General features: G+C 39.2%; 1 long non-coding RNA gene and 1 pseudogene across 2 annotated transcripts in view; one reads left to right on the top strand and one right to left on the bottom strand.

The window, feature by feature from the left end:
• Window positions 1–473: 473 nt before the first annotated feature.
• Window positions 474–17,579, top strand: part of LOC139184578 (uncharacterized) — a 498,707-nt gene continuing 481,601 nt past the window's right edge. Inside the window, exons 1-2 of one of the 2 annotated variants that reach the window (XR_011568116.1) lie at window positions 479–623; window positions 17,345–17,495. This is a non-coding gene — a long non-coding RNA (uncharacterized lncRNA). Of the gene's footprint in view, window positions 624–17,344; window positions 17,496–17,579 lie in introns of both variants that reach the window. The other variant, XR_011568117.1, reaches the window with a different exon arrangement.
• On the bottom strand, window positions 11,553–11,872 carry LOC139184577 (glutaredoxin-1 pseudogene; annotated as a pseudogene).

Here is a 17,579-nt window from a genome sequence, read left to right as displayed (position 1 = left end):
TTCTTCGCCTCCACTTCCACTTCAGACAGGGTGGTGTGGAGAAGACCTGGAAGGGTGCTACGAAAGTTGACCTAGAGGACAGGAACAGAGTCTCTGCACTGCCACAGGTTCCAATCCAGTCTCGGAAGGAAGGAGGGCGCTGCTACATTGCATCCATTCAAAGACTGGCGGGTGGTGGGGGGAGCTGGACCTGGAGCCGCGCAGCACTGACGCACGCGAGGCGCGTGATTGACGCAGGCGATGTTACTAAATTCGGCGGTTGGCCCGGCCCCGCCGCCGGCGCGCGCCGCAGATAGCGGAGTAGGTTCCCCTCGGTCACCCCCGCCCCTTCTCCATTCAGCGCAGCGCCCCGGCGGGGAAGGGCGGGGCGGGGCGGGGCGGGGCGGGGTTCGCGCGGGGCGGGGCGGGGCGGGGTGCGCGCGGCCGCGCCGGGATCCGGCCGCACCAAATATAGTCGGGCCTGGCTATTTTTAGCCGGGCCTCGGGCGCGAGCGCGCCGCGTGAGGGGGCGCCCTGACCCCGCGGAGTGCGGAGGGGGCGGGGGTGGAGTCGCCATCTTGGACTCGGCTCGACCCCGTCTGGTGACCGGCGACGCTGGGCCAGGCTCGGCGCAGGGGGTCGGGGTGAGTGGGTGTGAGCTGTGGGAGAGAGTGGGGCGCGCGGGCTGTGACGGGAGCGGAGGGCGAGTCAGGGCGCGGAGACCGCCATGAAGGGTGACTCGAGGGAGGGCCCGGGGCGCGCGGCCCGCGGGGCGTGCTCGGCTTTCGGCCGGTGATCCCCGTCCGTCACGGGCCCGGCCTTCCCGCCACCCGGCGTCCTCGCCAGCCCAGAGTTGCCTGGGGGCGGAGCCGCCCGCGGCCACCACTTCCTGAGGGCCGGGGATACCCCTCCCGGACGTCACGGAGGAGCCGAGGCGGCGGTGGCGGCCCGGGGCTCATCCTGCACTTGCATCACGGGTGCAGCAGCAGCTGCTCGGCTCCTTTGTGGCTTTTTCCCCTGTTGAGTAACTGCTTTGTTAACTGAAAATACCATGACGGGCCAGTGTGATCACCAGCTCCAGACCTCAAAGAAAGTGAAGCTGTCAGGCAAAAAGAGGGAGACTCCCCTAGCCGGCTGCGATGGTATCTGGTGGGTGGGTGTGTAGAGAAGGACTTGACAGTTTCCACGTATTACCTTTTGCCTAACTTTTCACCCCAGGAAGGTTTAAAAATACTTTTATTTCCATGCTGTAAAAATTTCATGTATTCTGCACCCCACCTATTCCCCCTTCAATTTGAAATCGCGTGCAGGACTGGAATCACTCAAAAGGACAACTGTTAGGTACAGTTTTTAGGAAATAGGACATCTTTCAGTGAATTTGTTGAGTAAACTACGTTTTGTAAATGTTAATATGTAAAACTTGTTAGTTAAGTTTGTTCATATGACTTGGATTTCCTCCGTGACAGTTTCGATATTCTTATTTATCTTAAATTAAAAAAAAAAAATCCACCCCTAGCAGAATGTCTCCAGGTAACGCATTTTTCTCTTTGACATGTTGAGTGGATGTGACTTTCTGGACGCTTACGTTGGTTAATTATGTTCTCTCCTCGTCCCCTTCCCCCTCTCCTGCCTTTTCCATGCTTTTTTCCCCTGAATATCTGGTCACCAATCTTTGTTCCTTGACTGCTTTGAGGCTGAGGCCTGTTGTCTGATTGCTCTGAACCAATCAGCTGTCTCAGTGCTCCTCTGGGTAGGAAGCCGAACTGACTGTTGGAGAGGTTCCAGTGGTCACTGATAAGTGGCAACATTTTTGCACTCAAATGGAAAGTCTTGGAAGCAGAGACTAGGCTTTCTTACAAACTGGAACACCACCCCTTGCTTAAACTTAGGGCCCTAGTCATATGCACTTCTTCAGATGACCTCAAACCAAGTGAATGTTTTCAGTCTTCTTTTTCAAATATCTGTTCCATACTGTTTCAAAACTCTGATTTACTAAAAATGAGGCATAATTTTTTGTAAGGCTTATGTAACTTGACCATTTCGGTGTACCTTTTTGATGACTTTTTTTTTTTTTTAATAAAACGGTACTTTATAATTAAATCTCTTCTTTTGGGAAATCCAGTAGAATAAGACTATCTTAATCTGTGAAATGTTGAAAACTTAACCTGGTTTGGTCCTTTTTCTAGAAGAGGGACATTCATGTGTGGCCCAGTTTACACCCAAAGCAAAGAAAGCAGTTAGTTTCTGCTTTCATGATACTTGGTGGCAGCCAATCTATTAAAAAACTCTATGAAGTAACTATTACACATTCACTGGATAATTACGTTTTGTTTGTTTTGATTATGTGGTTGTAGTCTGCAAGAAAGAAAGTGCTCTTTCTCTTGGAAAATAAAATATGAAATTTGAGGGAAATTTATTGTGTATGATATAAAGCAAATTCTTTAACAAAATAGGGTTTAAAAATTGCTTTAAGTGCTCTTCTGATTAAGCACTGATAATGTACATCTTGTTGATTTTGCTAATATGTAAAGATGATAAGGAGTCTTATTGATAAAAAACTTCAGTGAGGTAAAGTGAAATAAAAATTCCAAGCCAGAATTTGTTACTAAGGTGAAGATAGGAGGGAAAATTAGGAGATTTGTGTGTGAGTCCATGTTTTCCTGAATCACTATAGAAGTTCTATATTACATTCAAGATATGTGTATAAAATGTGGTAGCTTGGCATAACATTGACTTATCCACTTAAATTACTTGGCTTATGAATGTGGGACAATTGTAGTATTCTGTCTGACCTGCCTGCATACTATCCCTTCTCTGTCAATTCTATTATTGCCAAATTATTCTTCCTCAAGTATGGCTTCTGTTACATCACTTTTTTTTTACGCTTATGCTAAATAACACTGTAGGTTTAATAGTCTCTTCCAAACATATGAAATGTAGGCCTTTATTATATCACCCTTGGGTTCAAAAGTCTTCGGCAGCTGGGTATTGTCTCCAAAATAAAACCCCAAAGGCTGCACACCTTGGTTTCTTTATTTCCAAGTAATTTTCCTGTCCTAGTCAAATTGATATCCTCTCTGTGCTTCAGAAGACATCCTTTTACCCTGCCACATTTGTTCATAGTTTTCTTTTTTATGGAGTTCTCTTCTTCTTTGTCTCTGCTTATTGAAATCTTACCCTTCCTCTAAAACTAGCTCAAGAAATGAATTCTGATTGTGCTTTAGTCTTTCATAAAGTTCTTATTTCACTGCTTTCTTTTTGTACTCTTGTGTACATTGCTTATTCTCCTGTCAAACTGTAGGCTTCAAAAACATGCCTCATATATCTTTGAAATTCCTGTGGCTCCTAAGTCTAACAGAGATAGTAAATACCCATAAAATATTCCCCCATCTAAATTTGAATATGAATAGAGAACATCTATAATATAAGTAACCAATTATATGGATTAGGATATTCTTGGAATGAATGGACAAAATGATATCATACATTGGTTCTTTTCTTTAAGTTTTAACACTTTTAATTGAATATACCTTGTCAAGATGCCCACCACAAGGCCGGACGGCTGCATGGTGATACAAGGAAATTGCAGCTTGACTTGTGTTATATCTGTGTAGGAAGATTTGCTATGATTTTTTTTTCCTGACAGACTTTTGGTTTGACTCTTCTATCATTTTCCTCTCTATTTTTACTTTCTCTTGTGCTGCTTCCTCTCAATGAAGAATGGGCTGCTGTAGGTGAGGAAATATTAATATCAACTTCTTTTGGGAAAATTTCTTAAGGTTCAGGAAATAGAACCATGGCACCTATGTATAGCCAGTTAAACATAAAAATTCTTAAATTTCTTATCTTTTCTAAAATATATGTAAGTAGATTTGTGTGACACTACATATATGTTGAAATAAGCTAGGCAAAGAGATTTTGGAATTTTGGTTTCTTAGAAGTTTTAGAAAGAGGCTCATGGGAATTTGAATATTAATATTTAACAAGGAAAAAGTAAATAATAAAGCAGCATAGACTTTCTGTTATGGAAAATTTCAGAAAAGAGTAAAAGCCAGAGATGGAATGATTACTTAATAGTATAAGTGCTAATATTATTTTTTAATCTCATTAAATAATATTTTTCTCAGTGAGTGAGTAAAGGTTGCTCAGTCATGTCTGACTCTTTGTGATCCCATGGACTGTAGCCTACCACATTTCTCTGTCCATGGAATTCTCCAGGTGAGAATTCTGGAGTGGGTAGCCATTCCTTTCTCCAGGGGATCTTCCCAACCTAGGGATTGAACCCAGGTCTCCCCCTTTGCTGGTGGATTCTTTACTGTCTGAGCCACAAAGGAAACCCCATTAGTAAATAATAGGACAGGCTTGCAGTCTGTTTGAAAAGATAGTTTATTTCTTTGTCATGTTTTTCGCCAGTTGCTGGTAAACTCTGGAAGCCCACAGTAATATGGGGGAGAAAAGTTATTACTCATGTCTGATAAATAAATTCAGGATATTATTTAGGGCTATGAAATAAGATCTGCATTTTATCTTGGGTTGATGGATGAAGTAAGTATCTCCTCACATGTAACTAACTACATAGCCCTTTACTATCACCCAACTCTGGGAAAAAAAAAAAAAAAGATTGCCTCACATGTACAAGGTCAGTCCTTCAGCATTTTCTCCAAGAGTGGGATGCTGTATTTTGCAGAGAGCACTAGATTGCTTCTCAGAGGCCTTGGACTGGTTTTGCTGCTGTGAAACTGCCGAGCCTTGGGTAAGTTAAGTAATCTTTTGGGGGAACCTAAGTATCATCATCTGTAAAATAATAATGTTGGGCTTACCATGTGATCTTTAAGGATCTTTCAGTTTGTGAGGTTGAATGCTTGTGTCAGCTCTGACTTAGCCTCTTGTCACTACCTGATTGCTGTAGTCAGGTGGCTCAGAACTCTTTTGTATACTATACAAATAGTAGTAGTAGTAGTAATATCATGCTTAACATTTTTGGCCTATGTGGTAAATAACTGTAGCCATTGAGTGAGATCTTGGTGACCTGAGAGAGTCAATGGACTGCCAGCTTCACAGCCTTGTTTTGTCCATAAAGTGAAAACAAGCAGAAATCTGGATAGTCCAAAAGTCATTTTATATTTAGCTTTGGAATTTGTTTTTGTTCATTCATTTGAATATGGATGAATCACAAATTGACTTCGTACAAATTAATAAACTTTCATTGGAATAGACACTGTTGTTTGCTACTCCGGTTGCTTTCTGATTCTTACTGCATGCTAAGCATAAATCATTTCTTCTTAAATGTAGCAGCTAAGGTGAAACTGTCCTTTTTGCTTTTTCCTAGAGAAGGACTGGTGATGGTGGGCTTGTAAGTCTTTACATTTCCTTTTAGAGTGTAAATAGATAAAGTGAAATATTGAGAAAGCAGGTCAAAAGTAAAGTACCACAAAGGTATTAAGTTGGAAAAATGTTAGCAAATCAGGCAGGAAGAATTCAATAAGTTCTGTTTGCAAACTTGTTAGATTTGCAGTTGGATACATTTTTATGGATAAATACATGCACACACGCTAAGTCGCTTCAGTCATGTCCAACTCTGTGCGACCCCATGGACAGCAGCCCACCAGGCTCCTCTGTCCATGGGATTAGCTAGGCAAGAATACTGGAGTGGGTTGCCATTTCCTTCTCCTTTATGTATAAATAAGAGCTGACTTTATAGGCATTGGGGAATAGCCAAATTTTAACACATTGCAGGTTTATGTATTATCTGAGTTAGGTTTGAATAGTAAAAACATGGTTTGTCCATTAATTTTAAATGCCTCTTCTAGGTATTTAGGTATCTGATTTACTACTTGGATCGTGTAATTAGTAACTGATTCTAAATTTTACCATAATACATTTTTCATTATTTGCTTCTCATGTTTATAGTTCACTACTGGAAAAATTCTTCCCTGACATCTGTTCTGAATTAGTTCCCTATTTATGTTTTCTTGTTTTATCAATTGTAGTGATGAGAATATGAAGCCATATTTTAAGTTTAGTAAAATTCCTCATTATAATTTCTAAAAATGATTGTCTTATTTAAATTCACATGTTGTCATTGATTTCACTTTTTTAAAAAACAATAAGATATCCTGTGTACATTTTGAAATCTGTTTACCATAGTTTCTTAGCACTTTATAGTTGTCAGTTAACTTTTAGCGACTTCTTTTTTAAACTTTTAAGCTTCTGTTTATCTCAAAAATCTTTTAAAATGCCATTTGGTTTAAATTATTTTGGACATATTTATTTGGGGGGATGAATTTATTGAGCCCGTGGAGAAGTTCTTGGCACAGAGTAGGTGTTCTGTAAACATTTGATGAATGAATGAAAGCAGTTTTCAAGAAACTTCATTCAAAATACTGTTTCCTTTATTGTAACCAGCCTTGTGGCCTTATTTGCTTTTCTCAGAGGGTTTCACTCGGGTTCAGCCTGTGAGCAGCAGAGAAGGCCTGCTGTTCATCACTGTGCTGGTGCGTCTGCACTGCCCTTCCCTCCATTGCAGCTGCCCACCTGAGGGCAGCACCCCTGAGTCACAGCATTCTGTGACATCTGTGTTTGAACTAACAGATTCAAGTACCCTATGGAATTATATCACCTTTGATCCTGAACCGTCTGAAGAGTTAACCTCTGGTTTATCTCTTTATCTTGATGTGACACTTTTGCTCCGATCTTTCACACGATAGTATCCTTCCCTCTTTTCTTTAGTGTCTCTGCCTTGGTTTATATAACCTGTTCGTTGGTAAGTTCTTCCCTTCTCCATATCATATTTCCTTCTGTAACATTCATTGTGCTTTGAATTTGAAGTTCAAGGCCTCAGTCACTTGTCTACCATCTATAACCTATAAATGGAGGGGTGCAAAATGGAGGGGTATAGAATATTATCTAGGAACTCAAGCTATATTTTCTAAACATTTACTATATTAAACTGTAAGATTTAACTTTTGCAAAGGAAATGCATTCACATGAGTCTACAATATGTTTAAAAATAAAAAGTTTCTCTTCCACTTCTATCCAGCATCTACTCAATTCCTATCCTTTCAGAGTTTTAAAATTTATATCCAAGTCAATACAAATATAAATTCTGTTCTGCTTTCCTTTTTTTAACCAGTGAAAGCTTATGCATGTTATTCTGCTCTTTTCACAAAACAGGGTGTTTTAGTGTTCTTTACATAACAAGGGAGAAATATATGAAGTATATTTCACTTTAACAATATGTCTTAAAGATCTCTTGCATGTTGTTGTGTGGATATAGGATCAGTACCATATTGATGGACATTTGGGAAATTTTCAGTCTTTGCTATTAGAAACAGTGCTGCAGTGTTACATAGATTATTTCACACTTGTGCAAGTATTTTTGTAGGATAAATTACTGAAAGTGGAATTGCTGGTCAAAGACTGTATCTCATAATAATTTTATAGGTACTGCCAATTTGTCCTTCATAGAGGCAGTTTATATCCCCACTTGAGTCTGAGAGCACCATGCTACCCGTCTTCTTGCCAACAAAATGTGTTCTTGAACTTTCGAATTTTTTTCCAATCTAATAGGTGAAAATTTCTTAGTGTACTTTTAATTTTTATTTCTTTTTATGAGTGAGTTTGAATATTTTTTCATATGTTTAAAATATTTTTGTATTTCCTTTTCTGTGAAGTATCTCATATTCTTTGCCTTTTTTGGGGGGAGTCATTTGAACATCAATTTGTGGTTGATGTTTATAATATGGAGGTTTGCAAAGTGAATTGCAATATCCCCTTTACCCCCAATTTGTTATTGGTCTTTTGTCTTTGCTTGTGGTGTTTTTGCCAGGTAGATTTTTTCCTAAGCTGTAGTTGAATTTGTCAGTCTTACCTTTTATACTTTTTGGATTTTCTGTCCTAGTTAGAGAAGCCTGTCTCTTTACAAGGTTATAATTGTCTTCTACTACTACTTTTATGGCTTCTGTTTTACACATAAGTTTTGTGGTGTGTTTTTCTTAGTGTATGGTATGAGAGATAGGCCCAAATTAATTTTTTTTCCAAGTGGCTACTCACTTGCCCCAATACCATTTGTGACTAGTCCCTCTCTACGTTTTTACTTCTTACTAGAAACAGATTGATTCATATGCCTTGTTTTTTCACACCTGCTTTGCTGTGACTGAATGTAAATGCAGTTCTCCATTTTCCTTCCTAGAGAACACCTTCTTTAATGGCAAAGATGTCTTTGCCTTCCACCCTGCTACCTCTCTACTTACCTCAGCTACAGCAGCGGTTTGGCAGCCAGTTAATACTTGAATGAATACAGGCTTCTAAGAAAGTTCTCCAGGATTTTCCATTGAGCAATAATGGACTAAAAAGAAATCTTAACTATAATCAGGTTCCTTTGAAGATTGTTCAAACCAGAGAGGGCTCTAGCCATGCTAATCAGCTGTTCCAGAAGCTGAAACCCACTACCTGGGTATTTTACTCCTGAGGCAATCCAGTTCAGGTTGCTTCTTTCTGTGCAAATTCACATCATTTGCCACCTCTGCTTTTTCTGACAATTTAGGATATTACTGTCTATAATTTGGGAGAGGGAACCATAATATGCCCAAGAAGTGGTTTGGGTTCCCCATCATGCAGTAGTCAGTTCCAGAACCTCATTTACTGGGAAAGTGACTGTGGATGAATAATTTGGGGAACACGCCGCCTCATTTTGAACCCCAAACAGATTATAAACTTTTTTTTCATCTAGGGAACCTAGGGAAAATCCAGCATTGTTCCTAGGGGAGCGTGTCAAGCAGGCAGCTGAAACTGAATTTACTTGATATGCATACTAGCACTTTCTAAGTTATTTGGGCTAGTTTTATAGCTCCTTGATAGACATTTCCTTCTACTTTGAACCATTGCCCTTGGTGATGTTTCTGTTTCAGACTTGCCTGTTCTTATTAATGAACCTTTTGGGGAGCCTATTTCTTATCTCTGCCTTCAGACTTCCCCCCTAATGCTGGTAGTATACTCTGTCCAATACCAATTTATCTTAAAATCATTTTGGTGAAAATCAGTTTTATCCAAATACAACTTAGTTGAAAGCAAACTATTCAACTGGAAAATTTGGTTAAAACAATTATTTAGTAGAAAGTGAATATGCTAAGTTACAAATTTTTGAGTGGTAATACTTTTAGTATATTATGAGTTGTTTAAACACTTTTGGTCATTTTTCTAGAGGTTTTTCTAATTTTTCTTCTTTGATATTTCAAATTAATTTTCAACTACAGGAGCACTATGTTGCTTGTGATACCAAAAGATTAAAACAACCTAGCTGCCCAACGATAGCATAGTTGGACAAACTTGATCTTAACTAAAAGTCAGTAAGAGGTTATTGGAACAACCAAAACATTGAGCGATAAGATAAAAACATGTTTCCTTTATTGCTTTTTTCCCCTCATTAAAATGGCAGTGCGTATGTGGTACAGGACACTCAGAAAAATGAAGATAAGGAGTAGAAAGACTTAGTAGAAAAGGGAAAAAAAAAAAGCCATAAATTATAATTTACCGAAGAATAACTGCTGTTGTCCTTTTCTCTCTTTTCAAGTGCATTTTATACACATAAACTCTGAATGCTGCTTGTAATCTGCCATTATTTAAGCATTCTGCAGCTATTGGTTCATCACCTTTGTCCAGTTTTAGACTTTGGTTCCTTTCTACTTTTTGACCTACAACTATGGGCCAGTCCACCTTAACTGAAAATAGACAGCCATTCTCTTTTTCCTTCAGTCCCTGAAGCCTCCTGAGGTCCATCACTAGCCTGGGCCCCAAAGAGCCCCCCGCTTTCTTTAAGTGAGACAGTTTATAAATTAAGTGATTCTGTCCATCCTTTCTGTGTATTTATAAAAGGGTCTCTGTGGAACTCTGATCATCTACAAAATAATTTTCGGTGTTCATGCTTCATGCTTAATGTATATTATGTGTATATATGTAAATTAGATGGAAGTTATAAAGAGGAATTAGATTGGGTCCCGACTAAAATAAAAATAAGGCAGAGAAATCCATTTATCATTGATGGGAAATTATTTAAATAGCTTTTCTCTAAATCAAGGCTGGTAGATACATGTTGTGTGTTGTGCCCAAGATCTAGTACATGGTAGACATCACTGATCAGTCACGGTACTGTTACTCATTGGATCCAAACTCAGCTTTGGATCTTTCTTAAAATGGGATTCTAGGTAGATGTACCTACTGGAGTTGCTGTGACAAAACTATTTACCATTCTTGCTATAAGATATTGCATTGAAGTTTTGTTTTTTTTTTTTTTTGAAGGACAATAGCATGTGGTTTTATTTATGATGGAAGGAGGGATAAATGTGAAAAAATGTTTGAAGTTGGTATATTTTGCATTGATGACATTCCTTAAAGTCTTGAGTATGTAGAAAAGAATTCGGCAAAAATCACTGTGTGATCCATGGGTACTTCTTTCATAGAGAAGAAATTAACCATTCATACTTGAGAGACTACAGAAGGAAATTAACTTAATCTTGCAATTCTAGAATCCTTCACAATAAGGAATTCTTAAGTTCTCATAGAGTGAGGGGGGAAAAAGGGGAGAGAGTGAACATTTAGAACAGTGTTTTCCAAATTTGGCTATTTTCAGAGACATATTTTTGGGGGAGGGGGATACATATTTTCCACGCAACATTTAAATTTTTATGTTTTTCTTTTGTTTGTAATCTAAATAATACATGCTTGTTCAGGATTCTCTGGAACACCATCTGACCTAACAGTGTTGCCATATGATCACCGCATCTAGATTTAGACCTCTGATCCTGTAGCACAGAGTGTGGACCAACAATGTCTAACTTTTTTATGGCATCTCTCAGATTGGGTGCTCAGCCCCCTCACAGAACTGTTGAACATTTCCTATGAGATCTGTGAGTTGTCAAGGTTCAGGACAGTGGTTCACAGCAGTAACTGTCAAAGTAGGAGGCGGTGAGGTGGGGTAGGGATGGTGGCCTGGGAGACACCTTTTGAAAAAGCACATTCAAAATACCTATTGATTTCATAATACAAATTCTAGGAAGTCAAACTCAACAAAATAATTTTCAGGCAGTAGCAGAAAACAAACTCTAGCTTCATCCTCGGGGACCTGAGATATACTTGGTTGAGAAACACTGGAGTTAGAGGTAGCAGTGTCCCAGCAGAAGGAGAACACTTGCTAAGAACATGTGCCACAGAGATTTGGATCAGTGAGTGAATCCTAAGCATACCTTGTCATGTCCCTTTGGAACCCAAAGGCCAATCCACATGAAAGCCGAGACATGCATCAGACTGCTCAGACCTGTTATTTTGGGCAAGTTGGTCCATTTTTTAATACTGAGTCAAAATAAGCTGTTTTTTGCCTCCCAAAATGCCCCTCCCCCTTTATTGAGGTTAACATATTTCAGAATTTTAAGTAAACCATTGCTGTAGCTGGGTAAAGTCGCCCCAGGTCCACTGTAGCTGGGTAAAGTCGCCCCAGGTCCATCCTCTAGGAACTGCTATTGTTATCTGCTATGCCATCCATCCCTCAAAAGGGTTATCAGCCTAGGTCTGCTCTGTAATTATTGCAGAGCTCCAATTTGCTTTAGCCATGTCAACAGTTCCCCTCTCTCATGCATATTTACTAATCAGTGCATCCACCTATGCACTCTTTACCAATGAAGACCCAAGGTACCGTTCTGGCTCCTGTGAGCTGTTGCAAGTAATCTTGAATTTCGTTGATGTTACCGTTGGCTGTGATATCGGCAAATTCCAAAGGCCCTTGTTTGAAGGGCAGTTGGCTGAGGATCTCCTGCGTCCTTCTGCAGTAGGGGTAGGTGGGCTTGATGAACATGACCACCTTCCCAGGCTGGATCTTGCTGTTCACAAATACTTGAGCCATGCTGTCAGGCTGCTGCCTCTCTGGGAGGACACCTCGATTGCAAATATTGCTTGGGAGTGAAGTGTTTTTTTTTTTAATAGATGGACCAAGAAAATTATAATAAAATGTTTTAAAACTGATTAAAAAAGTTTATGATGGCAGGTATGGAATGTGAGCAAAGAGTAATTATTCAAATTTTGGGCAAAGCACATGCCTCGTTAAGATCTTGGAAGCAACACAATAAGTTAATAGATTTGTTATGGAGTGAAAATGGTGTCACGGTAATACTCATCATCAGAACTTGCCCATCGTATGGTCATGGTGATTGACTACCCAGCTTTCATTCTGTTTTAGATGATTAGTCTAAGCAGTCATGGTTAATCCCATTTCATCTGCTAATGAAGAATTGGAGTTGGTCTGTAACCTATTTTGTTCAGTGAGATGTGACGGAAAGTCTGAAGGGTCAGGGTGCATCTGGAAAATGGTTTCTTGACCCTAAAAAGAGATAAAGAGATGGTGCCTTTTTTTCCTCTTACTCTGTTATGTCTGAATATGATGGCTAGAACTGCACAAGACATCTTAGGGTAGTGAAAAAAACTAAGCAGGAAGCTGATCTAGAAGATGGCAGAGCAGAGAGAGGAAACCTGAGTTCTTGATGACCTTACTGAACTGCTGATTGTATTGTACTTGGTCTGCCTTACTTCCGAACTTCCAGTTCTGTGAGATGATACAGTTCCTTATTGTGTAAGCCAGCGTGATCTGGCATTTTGTCACTTGCAGCCAAAAGCATTCTGAGTGGTGTACTCACTTTGTCCCAGGCAGATTCACAGCAGCTGGTTTTGATTTGATTTTGATAGATTTAATGGCTTCAGAAAGTGGGTGCAGCTTTTAACCAGCCAGCTCTTGCCTCAGTCTTCTCTTAGAGGCTCTGCATTAGACCAGGGTTCTTCACAGAAGGCAGCAGGGAATCCACCAGCACCTGTCATCTCTTCTGGAGCCTTTTGGATCCTTTGACTGTCTGGTGATGTGACTGCTTTTTTGTCATTCATTTGTTCTTTTTCCTGATTCTGATTTCTTGATATGTTTTAGTCCCTGTTCTTGAGTTCTTTGCATCTTATGCCTGACCTCAAGATTGTTCGATAAATTTATTTTCCTCTCTTCCTTCTTCCCTGAGCCTCTCTTCTTTTATCTCTCTCATCCATTCCTGTCTCACTTTGTGACTTCATGGCAGGTAGGGGCTAGTCTAAGATGTATATAATCTTTGTCAGAAGTAGTAGTGAGTTAAGTAGTCACATTTAAGATCTGGCATCGGGTCCCATCACTTCATGGCAAATAGATTCGGAAACAGTGGAAACAGTGAGAGATTTTATTTTGGGGGCTCCAAAAATCACTGCAGGTGGTGACTACAGCCATGAAATTAAAAGAAGCTTGCTCCTTGGAAGAAAAGTTATGACCAACTCAGACAGCATATTAAAAAGCAGAGACATTACTTTGCCAATAAAGGTCCATCTAGTCAAAGCTTTGGTTTTTCCAGTAGTCATGTATGTGAGAGTTGGACTATAAAGAAAGCTGAGTGCCAAAGAATTGATGCTTTTGAACTGTGGTGTTGGAGAAGACTCTTGAGAGTCCCTTGGACTTCAAGGAGATCCAACCAGCCCATCCTAAAGGAGATCAGTCCTGGATGTTCATTGGAAGGACTGATGTTGGAGCTGAAACTCCACTACTTTGGCCACCTCAGGCCAAGAGTTGACTCATTGGAAAAGACCCTGATGCTGGGAGGGATTGGGGGCAGGAGAAGAAGGGGACGACAGAGGATGAGATGGCTGGATGGCATTACTGACTCAATGGACATGAGTTTGAGTGAACTTTGGGAGTTGGTGATGGACAGGGAGGCCTGGTGTGCTGCGCGGTTCATGGGGTCGCAAAGAGTTGGACATGACTGAGCAACTGAACTGGACTGACTGAAGTAGTCACATAGCTGTTTGCTCTAGACTAGTATGGCAAATAGTAAGACTAGGTCAGTCCTCAGTCCATTTTCTCATCTAGTGCCTTTTACTCATGGCATAGTACAAGTAACACCTGACATGTCTAGGGGTCGGGGCTTGTGAGTCTTATTATGGCTTCACTATTTGCTACCTGAAATCTTGGGCAAGTCACTTAAAGAGACTGAGTATCTTCTTTAGAATTTGTTATTAGTTGTTCAGTTTTTTTCCCAGTAGTTTTTATTGGGATTCAAATGAAATAATGTGAACATGGCAAATGAAAGAAGAATTTTTTCCTGAAAAAGAATAAGCAGTCTTGGTTGGATTTTCTGGTTTTTTTTTTTTTTTTTTCAGATAAACTAATGTCGAAGTCTCTAGAATCAACTCTGTAGCTTGTTAGAATGTTCATAAAAAGGCAATGAAATATGATGTGAGACATAATTATACAAGTATTCAGGGGTTGAAGTTGATATTTTAGTGGTAGATTACAGCCTGAAATAAAAAGAAAGGGCCACACAGTATGAAGGGGAAATAAAGGTCAGGATGTTGATCTTCAGGCTTATTTCTAGTTCAACCAGAAATTCTGGTAAGCCAAATTAAGGGAAAGAGAAACCAATGGAAGAAACACCCCCCTCTAGTGGCGAGGAGCCAGGTTCTACACTTGTTTCCTAAGATGTGTGATTGGGGAATGGATGGCTTCTTAGGATGTCTTCAGTTTCTTAAGAAGTACCCTCAAGGGATCCAGAGTTGACATTCTTAACGAAGATCATTAATTACTTCAGGTTTTCCTGATCAGGTGTATTGATACATAAATAGTATGTTGGCAGTCTCACATGGGATCAATTGTCTGAAAAATGTAGAGGCTCCTGTTGTTGGAAGAGATTCACAGTTTTTATGTACTTTTATGTAGGTCATTTAGAGAATTAGGAGACCACTGTTACTAAATTTCTTATTGATCTGAGATGATACAGTAGGAACCTCTATAGACCCATGTGTAGGTGAATAAAGCCTGTGATGGTATAGAGTAGTATTCATCTGTATTTATACAAAATAATGATTGTGGATTTCCTAAGGGTAACTTTTGATTTGAAATATTTAGTGGTCATTGGGAGAGCCAGGTGTTTTAATTTATATCTCAGAAGTGATTTGATTTTTGCTTATAGAAAGGTAGTGAATTTAAATATATTAAAATAACTTACTGCCCATAATTCAGTGGCTTGGTAGGGACACCTAATGTATTCTTGAAGGACATCTCATCTTAAGGAGGTGTTACTGATGATAATACTTGCAATGGATTATTATTGCATCTACAAATTTCAAGAGTCCATTCAGATTTTTATTGTTTTGAACTTCTATTTGGGAGGAATTCTTTTACGTTAACTCTGAAGAGGCAAAATTTCAAAGAATGAAATGTTTATGGTATTCTGTGTTAGACCTGAGGAAACTCTGAATATCATTCAACTGTGATATAGAAAAGAATGATTATGGAACAAGAAAATAAAGACTGCATCATCAGACTGCCATTTCTTTATTTTTAATGTCAAACTTTGTGCTCCGAAGGAAAGAAATTTGAAGCTTGCAGTAGAACTAGCTTCTCAATAGTTCAGAATATGTTTGATGATATTTCTTGTGAAATAAAAATGGAAGAATTCTCTAGAAAATGTAAACTCGTACATGGATAAAGTGAGATTATAGGGTTATGAAACTTTAGTGTACAATGGATAGAATTAATACTCTTAGTTTATGATTATACTTCATAAATATACTTGATTTCAGGAAAGAAGAACTAGATCTGGCAGTAGATCAGGATCCACCTATTGGGGAAAACCAGAAAATAGGAGGAAGAAGTTATTAATGGTTCATTCTTAGCCAGAATAATTCAGTATGGAATATTAAGGTCAGCTAGAGAAAGAATTATGATTTTGTTAAGTGAGTTCACAGATATCTTTGAAGGCAAATCAGTTAGAACTGATTTGTTCATGTATATGGGGCAATAAAACAATTAGATGGTCTCTTTTCTAAATTAGTATGACAGTAGTAGAAGATATTTGGAGGGAAGAGAAATGGCTGATAAGGCTAGTGGTAATTAGACCTTCTTCATTAAATCCTAGCACTAAAGAAGTTCTCTGTACTTTAGTAATAGCTTAATTCTATAAATAAAATTTAATATTAAAAATTGATACAAGGTTGGCATTGCTAAAATTAGGCAGTACTGATTTGTGTAAAGGGTTGCAGTAAGTGGGCTTGAATAAAGAACCCAAACTTCAAACCTCATTTGAAATTCCAGATAAAGTTTAAGAAGAATAATTCATATTTGTAAAGGATTTTATAGTATTCTTAATATTTTCACATGTATGATCTCATTGGTTCTGTATGTATGATCAGAACATGTATCATCAGATTTCTGGGGGATAGTAGCACAGGTTTGATTATCCCATTTTTACAAATGAGGTCATGGAAGCTCAGAGAGGCTAACCTACTTACTAAAGAGCCAATAGGGACTAAATGACAGGAGTGGGACTTAAGATGTGTACCTTTTTCAGGGACCACCAGTTCAACCCACTGCATTCAATGTATGTTGTTTAATTCTATATGTTCCTTTTGGATTGAATAAATAATCTTGTCTGAACGCGGGCAAATGGGCTAGGGAATTTTTAGCTAGTATGTATAGAGGCACATTTAAAATATATATGTTTGGTGCTAAATGCTTAGTTACTAGAATTGAACTAATTAACCCAAGAATTCCACCACATCATTACACTAGGGTTACATTTGCAGAACTATGAAAAAGGAACTAAATTAAAGTAACATCTGACTATTCATGATTAACAAGAATCCAGCTTTTTTGTTTCATGTTCAATTGGACTAAAAGGTTTGTGTGTGTATGTGGTGTGAATGAATATAAGAGATATTCTTTGGTAATGGGATAGATTTCTTAAATCACATGGGTCATTTGGGTCGTATAAATCAAGGTCCATGTATGTAGATTCTTTAAGGAAAGGGACTTGGTGTGTCTTGTTCACAATTAGATCCCCACTGTTGTTCCTGATACATAAATGTGCTCAAAGAATTTGCTAAATGAATGAAATAACTTTTTATGACACCCAAATCAGGCAGCCACAAGTCCCAAACTGTTTCACTTTGTGGAGATCCCTGAATAACAGTAAGATTGTAGGAGAGTCTCCACTGACTGCAAGAGATTCCATTGTGAGTCCATTTACTTTTGATGGAGCCTATGGCCTTTTCTTCTCTGTTAATCTTTACTCTGGGCCAAAAAACTGTTGTCAGTGTCTTGTTCACATTAAAGAATAATCAGTGAGATTGCTTCCGCCTATCAGTTCATGTCTCACTTGCATGGAGCTCAGCTACCACTGGAGGCATTCTGGTGGGCTAATCCAGCCAGCTCTTCAGGTCATTAGTGCTACACATTAAGCTCTGGGGAGAGGGCAGGCTTTTGTCCTCTCAATAGTGTGCAGAGTTCAGACTCTGATACAGCTTTCAATGTTAACAGGTAGAAGTTTGGTGACTCAGATGATGTGCCAGACTTCCCATGTGTTATCGAAAATACTGTTTCCAGCCAGCCTTTTAGAAGCTAAGAACTATCATCATCCCTGTTTTACAGAAGCATAAAGAAGTTAAGTACTTGACCAAGTCACACCAAGGTATGAGCCCAGGTAGTCTTGCTTCAGAGCCTACATTCTTATCCGTGCCCATTGCCAGCCTCATATTCATTCATTTATAAGTAA

The sequence above is a fragment of the Bos indicus genome, chromosome 8 (genome assembly GCF_029378745.1).
Source record: "Bos indicus isolate NIAB-ARS_2022 breed Sahiwal x Tharparkar chromosome 8, NIAB-ARS_B.indTharparkar_mat_pri_1.0, whole genome shotgun sequence".
In the NCBI taxonomy this organism is placed as follows: Eukaryota; Metazoa; Chordata; class Mammalia; order Artiodactyla; family Bovidae; genus Bos; species Bos indicus.
This window is presented reverse-complemented; position numbering and strand designations above follow the sequence as displayed.